The sequence below is a fragment of the Callorhinus ursinus genome, unplaced genomic scaffold, assembly GCF_003265705.2.
Source record: "Callorhinus ursinus isolate GAN/ISIS: 27379988/994484 unplaced genomic scaffold, GSC_fseal_2.0 scaffold8, whole genome shotgun sequence".
NCBI lineage: Eukaryota > Metazoa > Chordata > Mammalia > Carnivora > Otariidae > Callorhinus > Callorhinus ursinus.
The window spans coordinates 22474335-22492823 of record NW_027397070.1 but is presented as its reverse complement, the minus strand read 5'-3'; the positions used below and the strand labels follow the sequence as shown (position 1 = coordinate 22492823).

At 34.2% G+C, this 18489-nt stretch overlaps 1 protein-coding gene across 4 annotated transcripts in view; it reads left to right on the top strand.

Annotated features, from left to right (window-relative positions):
• MDGA2 (MAM domain containing glycosylphosphatidylinositol anchor 2) overlaps nucleotides 1–18489 on the top strand; it is a 799761-nt gene that overhangs the window by 678554 nt on the left and 102718 nt on the right. The window lies entirely within an intron of this gene.

The following is an 18489-nucleotide window of genomic DNA, read 5'->3' as shown; positions in this document are numbered from 1 at the left end:
CTTCAAAAAGCAGCCAGAATAAAAAATGACATTCTGATGATATGCATGGCAGTTACCTTCTCATTAGAAACAATATGGGCTGGAAGACAATGGAACAACATCTTTAAATCTTCAAAATTCTTTAAAATGTATATCCAATGAAAACATACTTTAAAAAAATAGCATCAACTCTATTTTTCTGAACAATGAAAGCTAGAGAATTAGTAATCAACAAAACTATACCATAAAATATGCCAAAGGAGGGCGCCTGGGTGGCTCAGTTGGTTGAGCGACTGCCTTCGGCTCAGGTCATGATCCTGGAGTCCCGGGATCGAGTCCCGCATCAGGCTCCCTGCTCAGCAGGAAGTCTGCTTCTCCCTCTGACCCTTTCCCCTCTCATGCTCTCTCTCTATCTCATTCTCTCTCTCAAATAAATAAATAAAATCTTTAAAAAAAAATATGCCAAAGGATACTCTTCCTACTAAAGGGAAAGGTTATCAGTGGAAACCAGAATCTATAAAAATAAATAGTCTTTTCTCCTAAGTTTCCTCTAGGAATTTTATGGTTTCAGACCTTACATTTAAATCTTTAATCCATTTTGAGTTCATTTTTATGTATGGTGAAAGGGGTTCAGTTTCATTCTTTGGGATGTGGATATCTGGTTTTTTCAATACCATTTATTGAAGAGACTATCTTCTCAAAATGTATTCTTGGCACCCTTGACAAAGATCAGTTGACTTATATGAGTGAGTTCATTTCTGGACTCTTAAAACATACACTCACACACACATACACACACACAAACAGACTCACACAAAGAAACTTTTGAAAGTGATGGGTGTGTATTACCTGGGTTGTGGTGTTGGTAACACAAGGTATACGTATGTCCAAAATTAGCAAACTATATATATTAATTATGTGCAGTTTTTGTAAATAGAGTTTAATTGGAACATAGCCTTCCGCACTTGTTTATGTATTGTCTATGGCTACGTTCATGCTACAACAGGAGAAGTGAGTGAGTGGTTGGAACAACAATCCTATAGCTCATAAGCCTGAAGTATTTACACTCTAGCCCTCTAAGGAAAAGTCTGTCAATCCTTGGTTTGAAGCAAAACAAACAAACAAAAATTATTAAGGTTTATAACATATTTAGAACTAAAATGTCACAACAGTAGCATAAATGATGAGATTAATTTTGAATTATATAGTTATAAATTTATAACATTTGTGAAGTGAGAAAGTCAGAAAGTCATGAAATGTGAAGGAATGATATATAAAGTGATATAATACTGACTTTAAACAGAATCAGTGGGTGCCTGGGTGGCTCAGTCGGTTAAGCGACTGCCTTCGGCTCAGGTCATGATCCTGGGGTCCCGGGATCGAGTCCCGCGTCGGGCTCCCTGCTCAGCGGGGGGTCTGCTTCTCCCTCTGACCCTCCCCCCTCTCGTGCTCTCTCTCTCTGAAATAAATAAATAAAATTTAAAAAAAATAAATAAACAGAATCAGTAAGTTAAATTTGCATAGTTTTAGTCATACAGAAACTTCTAAAAAGTTTTTTAAAAAGTGGTACATAAAAGGAATTAAAATGTACATGAATTTGCTCAAAATATCGTAGGAAAAAGAGCAATATGTGAACAATAAAAACATTGAAGGGACAAAGAAAATAAAGAGCAGGACAGTAAGCTTTAACCCAATTACGCCAATAATTACATTAAATGTAAATGAATTTAACACTCCAGTTAGTTATCAGAAATCATGGTACTGGATTAAAAAAAAGAAAAGCACGTTCTTTACAAGATGCACCCTGCTGTCTGTAAGAAACACATGTTACATACAAAGACACAAAGAAGAGGGAAGGAAAAGAATGGAGGAACACAGCGTGCAAACAGCAGACAGGAGAACTGACGTGGTTGTATTATGATCAGGCAAAATAAACTTAAAGACATAGAAAAGTTGTGAATTAAAAAGAGACATTTAAAAATCATAAAAGAGGAATTTATAGAAAGACATAATAGTTACAAATATGTGTGTGTTTCTAATAATAGAGCTGCAAAGTTCATGAATACAAAAGTGCCAGGAGAAATAGACTATTCCATAAATATAACTGAAGATTTTAACATCTATCTATGAATAATTGATAGATATGTACCCAGAAAATCACTGATGTTTTAGAAGATCTGAGCTATATTATCAAACAAATTAAACTAATTGACATTTATAGGTCATTATACCCAAAGCTGTAAACTTTGTGCACAAGGAATGCTCACTAAGCTATATAATATGCTTACCAAACATTTTCCTTATAAGGTTAGGAATAAGACCAAAATACTCACTCTAGGGGCGCCTGGGTGGCCCAGTCGTTAAGCATCTGCCTTCGGCTCAGGTCATGATCCCTGGGTCCTGGGACTGAGCCCCATGTTGGGCTCCCTGCTCAGTGGGGAGTCTGCTTCTCCCTCTCCCTCTGATCCTACCCCCCCAACCTTGTGCTTGCTCTCTTTCTCTCTCTCAAATAAATAAAATCTTAAAAAAAAATACTAAAATACTCTTATCCTCCACAAATATACTGCAGGTCTTTACCACTACACAAGAAAAGTAAAAACCAGAAAGGAAGAAGTAAAAATAATTCTATTCTCAAATCATATGGTTATTTTTGTGGACAATTCTACTTGAATTAGTAAGATGATTTAGCAATAGCATAGGATACAAAATCAATCATATTTATGTATAAAAATGCAATACATAAAACCAATAATTTCTGTATAATAGCTATAAATATTTGAAATTGAAATGTAAAAACACTATTTCTGATGACATCAAAATACAAATAATTTTAATAAAATATGCACAAGACATACACTTGAAAAATAAAAAAAATAATTGCTTGGGGAACTGAAACAAGACCTAAGTAAATGGAGGAATATACTAAATTCATGGAATGGAAGAATCATTATCATGTTGATGCTTATTCTCCAAATTAATCTATAGAGCCAATGCAATCAAATGCAAATCTCAACAAAATTCCCAGCGTTTTTTTTTTTTCTTTTTTCTTTTTTTGATGGAAATTGAAAATCTTACTCTACTTTTTATTTGGAAAACTGAGTTCCAACAATAGTTAGCTCTCTATTAGGGAAAAAGAATAAAGTTTGAAGTCTCATACTACCTGATTTCAGGCTTACTGTAAAACCACAATCAAGATAGTATGGGGTTTTTTATCAACACAAGGAAGGATCAATCAGACAAGATAAAGAATGAAGAAATAGACCTCTGTGGTTACATATATGATACATGTAAGGTCAACTGAGTTTTTCAAAGTCACTGGCATAATCCATTGCAGAAATGATAGTTTTCTGGATAAATTGTGCTAGAACTGGATATCCATATTGGAAAAAATAAGTCATAAACAATACCTTACACTGTCCACAAGACTAACTTAAAGATAGACTGTAGATGTAAGTATAGGAAATGAAAACTGTAAAATTCTAGAAGAAAACATAGAAGAAAATCTATGCAAATTTGGAATAGGCAAAGATTTCTTAGGAAGTGAACAAATAAAAGCACCAGTTATTAAAGAATAATACATCAGAGGTCATTAAAGCTTTCTGCTCTTCAAAAGATATCATTAAGACATAAAAGGACAAGACAAGGGTAGAAGAAAATATGTGACAAGAGGTTTGTATCCAGGGTATATAAGTAATTCTTAAAACCCAATAATAAGACAAATAGTCCAATTAAAAAATTAACAAAAAACTTGAATCGACACTGCACAAAAGAGCATATAGTTGACCAATAATTGTGAAAAAACTGGTTGCTATCATTAGTTACCAGGGAAATGAAATTTAAACCACAATGAGATAACACTACACACACGTTACAATGGCTAAAGTTAAAAAGACTGACAATACCAAGTGTTGGTGAGGTTGTAGAGTAACTGAAATTATCACACACTACTCCTGGGAGTGTCAAATGAGATTACTTTTTTTGAAAATAGCTCATCTGCCTCTCAAATTTAAATCTGCATTTACCAAGCAATGTGGCAATTCAATTCCTAGATGATTACTCAAAAGAAATGAAGGCAGATGCCTATATAAATATTTTGCACAAACTTTATTTTTTAATTATTTTAAAGATTTCATTTATTTATTTATTTATTTGAGAGAGAGAAAGAGCATGAGCGGGGGAATGGGCAGAGGGAGAGGGAGAAACAGACCTCCCCACTGAGCAGGGAGCCTGACCCGGAGCTTGATCCCACGACCCTGGGACCACCCCTGAGCAGAAGACAGACGCTTAACCAACTGAGCAACCCAGGCTCCCCTATGCACAGACTTTAATAGCAGCTTTATTTGTAATAGCCTCCAACTAGAAACAATCCAAATATCCATCTACAAGTGAATGGATAGACAACTTATGATCTACTCATGAAATGGAATTATACTCAGTCATAAAAATGGGAAAAAAAAGGAAAAAATTACTGGTAAACACAATATATGGTTGGATGGATTTCAAAAACTCACTCCATGTTTTCTGTCAGAACCTGACATAAAAAGTGCATTATTTATGATTCCATTTATACAATATTCCTGAATAGGCAAAACTAACCTTTAGTAAGAGAAACTAGATTCTGTTTGACTGAGACTGAGTGGAATTGATTGATTACAAAGGGGCATTGTGTTGGAAATCTCCTGTATCTTGATTAGGATGGTGATTACCTAGTAATACATATTTTTCCAAACTCATCAAAATCTGCACTTAAAATATGTGCATTTTATTGTATGTACATTATACCTCAGTTAAATCTTACCAAATAAATGAATGATATTGGCCAACTAAGGTAGGGTGAGAATAAGGAGGTATTTTATAATATGAAGGTGCTTGTTCTATTTAATGTTATCATGGATATAATTTTCCTAATCCATATCATGTTAATATATTTAAGGTAATTTTAAAAATTGATTGTTCTTCAAAAATTCTTTGTTCCTTTTTCCTCCACTAACCTCTAAATTACTCTCCTTTAGATGGAGACACAACTGATTATCTTCACAGATTTCCCCTTCCCATGATAACCACTATCATCGTTCCTCAATTATGCCCCTTAGTTTAAGAGATAGCAGCTGTTACATTAAGAATATAGAACAACCTAATATGTTGGTTACAAAGGTCATACATACAAGTTAAATGAAGAGGTATGAATCAGGTTTTGAGGTTCTTGTGGGGTTACCATTTTATAAGCAAGACTGTGACTGCTGGGTAGAGTGAAGGGAGGACAGAGATAACCTAACAAGGTTAGCCTGTCGGATTCCAAAACTATTTCTCACAATTTCCTGATATTATTTCGGGCAGGCATTAGATCCAGTTTGCAGAGGATAAGAAACAGTCTGAAATCACAAATAGTTTCCCCTGAGAGAAAAGAGTTCTCATAATATTTCACTGACAACCAGAGAGGAATAAAACAGAGAAACCCAAATGTAGAAATGACACATATGTATGTGTATGAATGTTATATGTTTAGTATTTCTATCACTAAGAAAATAATAGGCTGTTAAGAAACGATCTGTTTAGTACTTAGTGCAGTTGGATTTTTCACGAGGTTTTGGGTGGTAATAAAACCAATCTATGAAAGAATCAAAGGGCTTTTTAGTTCAGTGGAATCAAAGCCAACTCCCAAACTTCCAAGTGCCTGTTTAAACACCTTGCTTCTGTTTGTCACCCTGAAGGGATGATTAATGGATGAGAACAGTACAAAACTTGTTCCAAAGGCATGCAAAAACCAGACTCAAAGTGGTCAGGAGAGAGATTCCACAGATGATGGCTCACAACCTGATCCATCGTCTTTTCTCAAGAGAGATTTTGTGACAGAGCCTTAAATCGAAAAAGTCAATAGAGGTTTTCTTTTTATAAATTCTTTTCAGGTTTTAGACTAGAGGATAAAACCAGTCTTACAATTTTACATTACTTAAGTAAGCATAACTTTAAAAATCCCCTTCTTTCATCATTCTAATGAACTTTGTCTATTTCAGAAGAACTCCAGTATGACAGTTATTATAAGCCTCAGGATCTGACTGCAGGCAGATATCCGCCTTGTGGTCAGATCCAGACCAGTGCTTCCTAGCAATATGGTAAGAACAGTTATTTGTGCTCTAATCTTTTTCCTGTGCTAGGAGTCATATTCACAGATCTTTTAATTATTCTTAGAGAGGCACGGTGATTCAGTTTCAATAACTAGTTTCCTTTATTCCCATCTAAATCCACTTTATTAATTCAAGCTATATGTTTTGGAGAAAGTAAGTGTTCCTAGAAGATAAACAGCGTACCTTCCGGGCTCCTCTCCAACTCACTAGAACGCCTCTTGCTCCCTGCCTAAATGATATTCAGCACATTCATATTCAGCAATGGACCACCCACATGTGCAGCAACGGCACTTGCCAAGAAGTTAATGTAGTCTATAAGTACTCCATTGAACATTCAGCTGTCTCAGCCTGAGAGCCAGTGGGTCAGTTCATCCATCTGTGGCCCCTCCGTGCGCAAGCCCCAGCCAATGGTCCTTTAAGCGAACACAAGGCTTTAAGATATTTGGCACTGTAAAGTTTTTAGGGAATGTATAACTTTAGGAAAAAATGAGTACATTTATTTGCAGCTTACTATATATTCATTATTCCAGAGTTAAATATTTCACAAAATACAGGTAACTCTCATTTTAGAGATTTTGTCAGTCCTTATTTTTATGAGGTCCTGAGTTGATAATACTCTCAGATTGCAATATAGCATGACAAATCTGGTTGAGTACCAGGGGTAAATTGTAGTTTCAGTTTCTGTACTCAGTGGATGGAGGAGGAAAGCAGGGATACTTCCTAGATTAGTGGAAGTGACATCAGGAAATCCACCAGCCTGTACAGTATTTGTGTGTGAATTAGGGGAAAGTCCTATTTCATGAACAGATGTGACTCCTATGTCACCGCAGAAGCAGTTGCAAGAGGAATAGAGCCTGAGTATTAGCCCCACTCACCCCGTCAGCCAGACACACTTGGTTGTGAGCGACCATTTCCAGGGACGTTGGATGTTAGAACAAAAAAGGGACTTTGGATCGCATGAATTCGGAATGTAGCTCTGTTACTTACTATGGTTACTTACTACAGGGCAAACTGTTTAAGATCTCTAATCTTTAATCTTTTGTAAAAAGAAAATGATAAGAAGATTCTCATCCTGCAGAGGATTGTGCGTTTTAAAAAAAACAAAACAAAACATAATGTATACAAGTTGATTTGCATAGTGACTGACAAACAGTGAAACCTAACAACAGAAGTGCCTTAAAAACTCTTATTTTTGTCTAGGAGAGATGAAGCATTGATTTTTCCTTACTCCAAGAAAGAACGGTTTTATTCCCTAAACTAAGCTTTCTTCTAATGCTTTAGGAGCCACGATTGGAATATTTTCTGTGACCAGGTAGAAGAACACTAGAAGCAGGTTTTCAAAATTATGAAAACGAAGACCCCCCTGGGGTCTTCTTGAGAAGGCATTTATCCAGATGTATTTGTGGTATATGGAAGAGAATAAAAAAATCCCTCAGTGTCTGAAATTATGAGACTTGAACAAAAATAAATTGAATCTCTACAATTACACCATCAGTGGGATTCTTTTCCCTTTTAGACACACTCCATTGCAAATTTTGTACATTGGTATTTGTTTCACACACAGTTTCAGTTACATAATTCTGATTTGCATAAAATTTCCCCACACTGTACACCACCTTAAGGGAACTGACTGTTTCTTTGATGGAAGCTGGAATAAGAAAGGAAAGACAGGAAAGCCTGAAGTGATTGGCTTTTGGATTACATGTGAGAAATCTTTAGGGGTTTCCAGAAAAAGAAAGCAAAATGTCTGGAAGCTTATAAAAATATGGGTATAGTATATAAACAGAGATTTTTGGTTATTCCATATATTGGCTCATAAATACTCTCCTTGCATATTGAAGGGGACTGTAGATAGTATTTCTGTTTCCTTTCTGGACCATATGAGAATTAGCAATTGGTTTCCTAAATAAATGGTTGCTAGATATTTCACTGATTTGATTCTCCGGCAGTATTTCTTAGGTGTAGGATGTATAGGATGAACCGGGGAAATAAAATTGGTCAGCGAACAAGGTACACTCACTACAAAATAGGAAGGTTGTGTTTATCCCAGGGACTGGACACCATACACACTGAATCATTTTCTACTTCTAAATCTGCTTTTGTGTTGTGAAATTTAATGATATCTATGTAATTTCTCCTGCAGTCTCAATTTTGTCTCTGTTCCCTATGCCACCATACGTACATATCTATTCTAGAGCTAGCTCGTTCATAGGCATCATTGTAATATATGAAAGAAGTGGTATAAGTCTTGAAGGGATATCCTAGAGACCTTCACCTACCAACAAAAGAGAAGCACGGATTCACCCTGCATCCGTCATTGTGGCAGAGCCAAATGTAGCACTCCAGATAGCTACTTTGACCTTGTGCTTCTCTCACCCACTGACAATTGACATATACTATGTATACATGAACATTTTTAAATATAAAACAAAGCAAAATAGTTTTGTATTCTCTCTGCCTTGGGAGTATTTCCTGCAATGTTTCTAAAGAGAGAGATTTCTAATAATTTCCTTTTATCCTACCATTCTTGAAATAATATACATTGAGGAAGGTAGCAATCAGATGCTCTGTTTGAACGCCAGCTTTCTTTGTATATTTAGGTGAATGGTGTAACCCCACTTCCTTCTCACAAAAATGTTCATTCGGATCTTTTTGAGGGATGATCTTGCAAACCAGGCAAGGTAAATAGTCTGCATTAGTTAAGTAATTATGATGTTCATATTAACTCTCAAGATTTGCAGCTCAAGCCAGGTAATATTCTTTTGCATATTTGCCCTTCTCAAACTCTGTGAAGACTAAAATAAGTTAATATTTGTGAAAGTACTTTGTAAACTGCAAATTCCTATATAAATTTGAGATACAATTTTTGTCCCTTAAGATTTTTCTTGCTCCAAGAGTCCTTGGTTGTAATGGTAAATTATAGTAGAATAACTTTTAAACATCAGCCCCAGATGTATAATTTTCATATGTGTCTCAAATACTGGACAGGATGGTGGGCAAGCTCTATGGTATACAAAGGGAGTAATTAAAGTACAGAGCCTTTTCTCCTTTCTCTTCATACACATCTCTCCTCCACCAACAATCCGCCATCTTTATTTTGGGAGGCTCTCTCCACATTATTTTTCTTTAGAACATGTGGTTTGTTTTGTTTGTTTTGTTTTTTGTATTTATTTCTTTCTTTGAGAGGGAGAGAGCACGAGCTGGGGGAGGGGCAGAGGGAGAGAGAGAAACAGGCTCCCCGCTCAGCAGGGAACCCCATGCGGGGCTTGATCCCAGGATCACAACCTGAGCCAAAGGCAGACTCTTAACCAACTGAGCCACTCAGGTGCCTGAACGTGTGGTTTTTACACATACCAATTACTTAGATATTTCTTTGTTAAATACCAGTGGATTTATAAGTTTCATTTCTAAACTTTCTCTAAACCCTTAGCTATTTCTTTCCTATTTACATGCCAAATGTGAAAGCTAACAGTTTCATCAAATTCAAGTCATCTTTTTAAAATTTTTGGACCAGATCCTAATCTAAACCTGCTTGGAAAAAAAGAAATCATATTGTTCATATTTTGCATCATTTCTGACAAAGTACACTCAGAGATTTAGAATTAAAGGGGTTATTCATTTAAGTTGAAATGTTATCTGGTAAATACATATATTTATTTTATATTACCCAATACAATATATATATTTGGTGTGCAAGCCAATAACTACTTTGTATAAATATTTTGTTTTCTAGGTCAGAGGTGATTCAATTATGTTGAAATATTGTTTCATTAAAGTTTAAAGAAAATAAAAGGGCATTCATTTAAATTTGTCCAGTTGAGTTTTAAAATTGCTTCAATTTCCTGTGCTTCTACCATTACAATGAAACCAAGTATGGAACTCTTCCTAGAGAGTTTACTCTCTCTTTTTTTTCCTTTCCTTTTTTTTTGTGGGAGGGGATACAGCAAGAAATTAATATTTATTTAAATCTATTTCCCCAGTGTTATGATAAGTATTTTATACAGACTATATCAAAAAATATAAGTAGAATAAATTGCATATGCAGATCTACTTGAATCTCCAGAGTTAGCTTTCTAACCAGCTAACTTCATAAAATAACTGCTGTTTTTAAGAACCAAAAAACCTAATTGAAAGAGTCCTTCACAGTAACTAAATGGATCTATTATTAGTAATATTTGCTGATAACACCATGTTTATTAATTTTTTATTGTATTAATGAAGAATTTTGACTTTGTATGGCAGATCCCTGCTAAAATGAAATTATGAACTCCACTGAGAAGTGTCTTAAATTGGGGGAGGATTTTTACAATGGAAAACATATCCCATTATCTACTGATGTGGATATTTGTGGCCTGAGCATTTAGTGGTTTGTTAAAACAGATCCTTTGTGTGGCGAGAAGTGATTATTCAAACATATTACTTCTGAAAACCCTACCTGGTTGCTTATTTCAGTATGAGTGATTTCTTTCCTAACAACCAATCACAGGATTCTTGGTAAATTGTCATCTTTGTGTCTGATTATCATTTTCATTTAGCTAATAGGCCTGGAAGCCATTTTCTTGGGCTATCATTTTAATGGCCTCTGCCTTCCCAGAGATTAAGAAGAAGGCTAAATTATTAATACTTGAAGATGATTTTAGAATAATTTATAAAATTGGGTCTTTTGTTCATTCCACATTTCAGATATTGAAGTAAAAATATTTAGACAATTTGAACTCATTACAGTTAAATAATTTTCCAAGTAGGTATTTCTATAAACAAACTTCCTCTAGATATCTAATCATTTAAAAACTATCTGTAAAGAAAAATTGAATTATATGGTAGGATATTATATTCAAGTGAACTTACATTATTTTAGCAAACTATTAAAAAACTAAGTTAAGGGATGCCTAGGTGGCTCAGTTAAGTGTCTGCCTTCGGCTCAGGTCACGATCCCAGGGCCTGGAATCGAGTCCCACTCCCCCTCTACCTGCCACTCCCCCTGCTTGTGCTCTCTCTCTCTCTCTCTCTCTCTCTCTTTCTCTCTGACAAATAAATAGATAGAATCTTAAAAAAAAAAAACTAAGTTAAAAGTTTGCACATAAGTCGAAGTATTTTCCTTCACTGCCTTTTTTTAATTAAGAAAAGAACATCGGAATCTACATAATTTTAATTACTTAATTACTCTTGTACTTTATGCTAACACATTTTAATAAAAGGATATGAGTTGTGTAACGTTATTTATTGAGCATATGAGAATCCTACTATCTGGTGGGGGATGGGCAAAATAAGTGATAGGGAGGGTCAGATGCAGGCTTCCAGTTATGGAATGAATAAGTCACAAGGACGCAAGGAACAGCATAGGGAATACAGTCAACAGTATTGTAATAGGGTTGTGTGCGCTTTGGTGAGAATAGAATAGCATAATGTATACACTTGTGCAGGATTGCTACATTGTACACCTGAAACTAATGTAACATTGTGTGTCAACTGTACTTCAGTAAAAGACTACTCATTAATTCAAGTCTAAAAAATATTACTGAAAAAATAATGTCATTACAATGACTGATCATTTGAAAATGTATTGACTGTGTCTAAACAGGAAGACAAAGTATGGATAAACATTTCTCTGTCTCAAGTACAAAGGCATTTCATTTAAATGTTTTGGTTGGGTTATAAATTGTTACATGTCTTGCAATTTTTTTTTTACAAACTCTAAACAAATCATTAACTGAGAGATGTTGTCATTGACTTCACAACTGTATAATTTAGTTGTTACGATTTGTTTCCCGTACACACATATTGACAAGTTATCACTGTTGAAAAAACTCTTTTGACATTCAGTTATTGCTGCTGTAACATTCACTTTAATTCTAAGATAAATTGTTCTTTATCAGATACAATAGTTTCTTTTGTTAATATTACTTAGATATTTTCCATTTTTTCATTCCTTCCTCATATTCATTTACCACTTTTCTAGTCAAATGAGAATAGGCAGAATCCGTCAATTCAGCAGTAATTCCTTTATTACTTCCTTTCCATGAGATACGGCCTGATATTAAATTTCAAATATAGGAAACAAAGGTGAGTGTACTGATTCTTTTTAAAAATGTTTTAAACCTTTTTAGTCCTCTGAATACTTCTTATGCCTCCACTTTCAGGATACTAACCTTTACATAGCTTCAAATCAAGACACTAAGCTTTCAGAAGAATAGGATACCAAGAGGTAATGTAATTCTTCACTCATCCTGGATGGGATGCATACAGTCATTCTCCATCTCAGTTAGAAACTCTAGTGTCCATTCGAGTGTCTGAAGATTAAAAAGTTAGTTTACCCACAATATCCAGTCAGGACAAGTGCTAATTGGATGCTTATCTGCAATGATTTTTTTAATTAATCAGCCTTTCTTTGTTTCCCAAATCATGTTTTTTGTTGTTGTTGTTTTGTTTTGTTTTAACAGTATTTTCTTACTGGTTTCCTGCCCAGGGCTTCTCACTCATCCAGTCCACTCTCTTCTTTCCCACCAGTTAGAACTAAAAACTATAAAGTGGATTTGTATCATATTCCTGATTAAAAACTTAGAAAAATCCTCATTTCCATAGAAGCATTTCTTTTCTTTTCTTTTTTAAAGTTTATTTATTTGAGAGAGGGGGAGGGGCAGAGGGAGAAAAAGAGAAAATCTCCAGCAGACTCCCTGCTGAATGCAGAGTGGGGCTTGATCCCAAAACCCTGAGATTTGACCTGAGTCAAAATCAAGAGGGATGCTTAACTGACTGAGTCACCCAAGTACCCCATCCTTTCTTTTCTTTTTAACATGACTCAAGATTCATTAATTTGAAGAGAAAATATTTATGGTTCCAATGACTGCATGTTCTTTCTTCCGTCCTGTGAAGGAGTAACAGAGCTGCATAGATTTTTGCTGTATATTATGTCTAATAGATCATAATGAGTAATCTACTGCCTTAGCTGGCCTATGAGTCTGACTGAACACAATGTGACTTGACTATGTTTGTTAGCTTCTACTAAAAATGCATACAGGTGCAGAGCTGTGATTCTTTTGATTTTTAAAAGTCTTTTTTTTTTTTTAAATCAGTGCTTCATCAGTGTTTTAAGGTTCCCATGGATCTCTGTGGCTACTCTTCTTGTGATAATAAATACACATTTGAAAAGTTTTAAATTGTTTTATTATTTTTGATACTTTGCTAGTGTGTTTTTATGAAATTCCTTGATTATTAACATTTTGATTATTAATTTCATTCTCATTCAATTTGTTGATTTCCTTGAGTTCACTCTGGGAAGTGAAAATCTGTAGATAACACTATAAAATCTTTTCTCCTATTTAAGTGAGTACTGGTTAAAAAAATTGAACTATATGGTAGATACCAAACATTTTATCATAGCAAGACACATCATAAGTTAGCACTGACCTATTCTTCCTGTCTTATTCAAGCACATGAGTGTGTCAGCACTTATGTAACAGCTGATGAGACCATCCCTGTTCTTCAAAAGTACAGAGTTTGGTAGGAAAGATGGGCACTGCATGCTACAGTTATACCAATTCCTATGGGAGTTCTAAAATATATTATCTATAATATATTCGTTTTTCTCCACCAAAGGCCATGCTTTATTTCTTCTCTTCTTTATCCCTCCATAAGCCATCCTTGTCTGTCTGAACAATTTCTTCTTTAAGATCTATAAAGATGTCACATACATCCCCTGTGAAACCTACCTTTAATCCCAGTAGAGAGTATTAATTATTCTTTCAAAGAAGGTACAATAGTATTTATCATTCTCTATTGTATTTCTTCAATGGCCTTGGGCATACTTATTTATAAATTCTATTTTATGTTTCTGTTAGCTATAGGCTAATCCAGCTGTTCATTGGCTTTCTTAGACACCCATAGTTGAACATTTACTTGTGTAAATTACTTGTGTATTAGTAATGTTGTATTCTGAATTCAGACTCATTGATGTTTAATTAAGAGAAATTCTCTGTAGTCTAAATTGAGAGCATGTCTTTCAAAAATAACTTGATATTAGTTTTACTCAAGTGCTCCAGTGGTGTCATTGGCCAAGGATGATTTTTTGTTAATGTAAATATTTTTGTCATCTTCTTATGCTGGTAAAGGGAAATTTTTTTCTAGTAGACTCTATGTCTGAGATAGCTATTTTTACTGATGTTGATCATATGTAGTGGCCTCATTTCCACCTTCTCATCTTGCACTGGCCCATTAACCTCATCTCCTATGGACCTAAAATTGTACTCCTAAGGGTACAATGACCAACAACACTCCTTCCTTCCCTATACTCTTATTCAGTGTTGGGTTTTCAGTTCTGTGCTTTTTGACCCTCAAGGAATAATTCCTTCTTGCTTGCAAGCTTAGAGAAGCATCCGAGAAAAATTTGTTATACTTCAACATTCTTAGACTAGGAAAGTGACATGTCATAGCTTCTTACTATATCTTGAACTTTTAGCTTATGCATAAAATCATATTTTAAAATCTCAATTTAATCATTTTTCAAAAATTATTTGCAAAATAGAGTAAATATATTTTTATATAAATTCTATTTAAAAATTAAACAGTTAAATAATTTTCTATGTATATTTTTAAAATATTTTAAAATCCAAGATCCATATACATAATGTGTCTAAAAATTATCTGCTAGTTTAGATAATGAATGTAGTTCTAGGTCATTTAGCCTAAAAAGATTTAAACTGGGACAATGTTGCATAAAAATGAAACTAGAATATAAAAGAGAAAAAATTTTCTTGGCATGCTTGCTGGAAGGAGAAAAAAATGCCCAGAGGATAAAAAAGAAAAAAATATATTATGAATTCTTTCTGTGTTCAACCAGCAGATGTCCTGTTTGGTTGTCAAAGCCTAAAATTATTGTCAGGGTGTTTTCTTAGTATTATGGTGTGCTTCTTACAAAATGGTTGTGTAAATATTAAATATGAATGGTTCTGAAATCACAGAAAAATCTGTGTATGTGTGGGGGTTTTTTTTGACTTTTAAAAATTATTTCTTAAATAAAATTAGAAAGCATTTTCTTTGGTAGTTAATCCAAAAGAGATTTAATACAAAATAGGTTCTGAGATATAAGCCGTAATATCTATATTTAACTGTAACTGGTCAAGATTATTATTTTTTTAAGATTTTGTTTATTTATTTATTTGAGAGAGAGAGAGAGAGCACGCTCGAGCAAGCAGGGGGAAGAGCACAGGGAGAGGGACAAGCAGACTCCATGCTGAGAGTGGAACCCAATGCCGGGCTTCATCTCATGACCGTAAAATCATGACCGGAGCCAAAATCAAGAGTTAGACACTTAACTGACTGAGCCACCTAGGGCCTCAAAATTATTTTATCACTAATTATTTATTACTAATCAGTATTACTTACACACCATCTAAAAACTTTTTTACCTCTAACTCTAAGGTGTTGCAATTCAATTAAAATAAAAAAATTAACAAAAAATAAAATCTTCAACTAAAATAAAACTTAATGAGGCAAGGTTAAAATTTGTAATTGGGCCTGTTTTATTTGATTATTTATTAATATCAACTGTTGTATATCATCACCTTTTCTATTTTGTTCCTAAATTTCTTTATCTATCATGTGAGATATTGGAACAGATCTCTAAATTATTTTCTATACTGATATTCCATGAAAGATTATTACATATTATGTTACAGTAATACAGATATATCAATTCAGATAAAATATTTTAAAAATATACTGGAAAGCCTTCATAATAGTCTGCAATTAACTGTAAGGATGATGAAATTTAACAATGAAATTTGATCTATTTGGAATACTTAAATAAGGTTAGATGACCTTGAAAAGAATCTTGATAAGCAAATTCATATTATTCACAGAGTCATGAGGATTTTTTAACTTCAAGGTTAAACTGCTTCAATAACCTTGAAAGTATTTATTTAGATAAACAATCACTTCTAGAATTACGGAAATTTGCATTTATGACAGGCAGCCAGTTACTCTCCTGGCAGTCAACAACAACAAAAAAAATAGGATTAGACTACAGGTACTAGAAACATAAAATGGAATTTATAAATTAGTATGTTTAGTACAATTAAAGTAGTCCAATAAACAGTAGGCACATGTTTCATAGCACCCTATAGATTTGAGACTCAGAGGTGCTTTAATGGCCACCTTGTGGGGAAAGTCACCCATCTCAGCCCTGCTAAATGACTGGTAGGTGTTGCCAAAAAGCCTCTAGTGAAGGGAAAATCACAGTCTCCTGAGGTAGGTCATTGCATAGTCAGAAAGGATTGGTAGAACATTTCAACACCAAAATGTTTCCTTTTAATATCCACCCACTGGTAGTCCTCTTATTCATAGATCGTTTAAAATTTGTCTGAATTTCTTTCTCTGTGATAGAATTTCAAGTCTTAGAAAACTGCATCTGCCTATTTTTGAGAGACTTTTTTGTTCTTTTGCATGCTAAACAAGCTGCAGGTTGTGACTCTCCTCTTTCTACTCATTCCATTTGAATGCATCACTCATTTTATGAACAAAGTGATGCTTAGAACTAAATTGAATACCTCTGTATATCCCCCTTGGTTAAAAAACAAAAGCACTATTCCCTTAATTCAATGTAGACAATAGTCTCTACTGAAAACACATCCAGGTTTACGTTACTCACTTAAGCTGCTCATTATTTCATTTATGGGTTTTGGATGCTTTTTTTTAAGATTTTATTTATTTATTTTGACAGAGAGAGAGAGAGAGACAGCGTGCGAGTGCATGCACGCATACAAGTGGGGAGAGGGGCAAAGGCAGAGGGAGAGAGAGAATCCCAAGCAGACTCTCAGCTGAAGGTGGAGTCGATGCAGGACTCAATCTCAGGACCTGAAATCATGACCTGAGCTGAAATCAAGTCAGAGGCTTAACCGACTGAGTCAACTAGGTGCCCTGGATGCTTATTTTTAATCAAACCCCCTAACTTTTTATCTAGGCTACTACTAAATGCACATTCTCAATAACATTTGGTCTCAAATACAAGTTGTCAGTAACATTTTAGGTATTGATTTCTTTATTCAGAATATTATTTTCCTCTCATCTAGATTTTGCTCTTAAGCGTTATGAACATGAATTTGTGCTATCACTTAGTAATAAGGAAAAATACCATAAAAAGATAAAAGAAGCAATAAAGTGAATGTGATGGCTCTTTTCTAGAGATCTTCTTCTATGCAGGAGATCTCCTTTTAATCCATTTTCTGTTTAACTGAATGAATATCCATAGACCATTTTTTTCAATGCATACAATGTTGATGGAGAATTTTTCAAATGTTACTAAAATTCAGATATTAAATTCCATCTATTTAATTTCACTAATAAACTTGCCAAAATCAAATTCAAATTCAGTTCATCTGATATTATATTTTTCCTGGTGAACTCTGGGATGATAGAGACGATCACTTCTATCCTTAGTGGGCAAAATCCATGCTTTAACTATCTGTTAGAAATTTTTATGAGCCAGCTCTTCTGCAATCATTAGACGATAGATGACTAATGAAGAAATAGGAAAAACCAGGTAAGAGATGTTCCTGCAAACAGAAATCCATGAGGAAAAATCCAGGAGGACGTTTAATATTTAACCTAATTTTATAAAAGAAAAGACAGTAAAGATGTTGAATGAGGGATGATAAATATACAACTATCAACTCATCATTGAGTAAGAATTGCAAAGCTATTTGAAAAATCTAAGAAATGTTAGCAATTTCTATGAGGACAGAGGCTGTACTTCATTCATTATATCCCCACTGCCTAGTATACTATGTGGCATTTAATAGGCTCTCCTTAGATATTATTGATTTAATAAGTAAATACATTATAGGTAAAAAAAAAAAAGGAAGGTATAAAGATACCTATATTTCAGAATATCAGAAAGTTGGATCTCTAATTCCAAATGGTCTGTGCACTTTTCAATTTGGTAACTGAAAAAAAACAAAAAAAACAACAAAAAAAACACCAGATGGTTTGTATATGTCCTATACACTATATGCTCTTCACATATCCTTGAAATCTAAATAAAGACTTCTTTGTTATTGGCCCAAGTTCTCATGTCATCGTTAAGTTTTTGTTTGGGTAATTTCAAATGTATTGGCCAAACACAATATAAACACAAATTTTCATTTTTGTTGATTTTGGTTTTTTGACAGAATTGATCATTCACTTGCTGATACACTACTTTTGACTTCTAGGATGCCACAACTTTTATTTTCCTCCCATTCACTGGTCTGTTTCATCTTAGGCTTTGTTGGGGTTGTTATCTGCTCTCATCTCTCTTAACCCTGGATTGCCCCAGTGGTCAAGCTTTAGCATTTTTTTTTTTAAGAATTTATTTATTTGGGCACCTGGATGGCTCAGTTGGTTAAGCAAC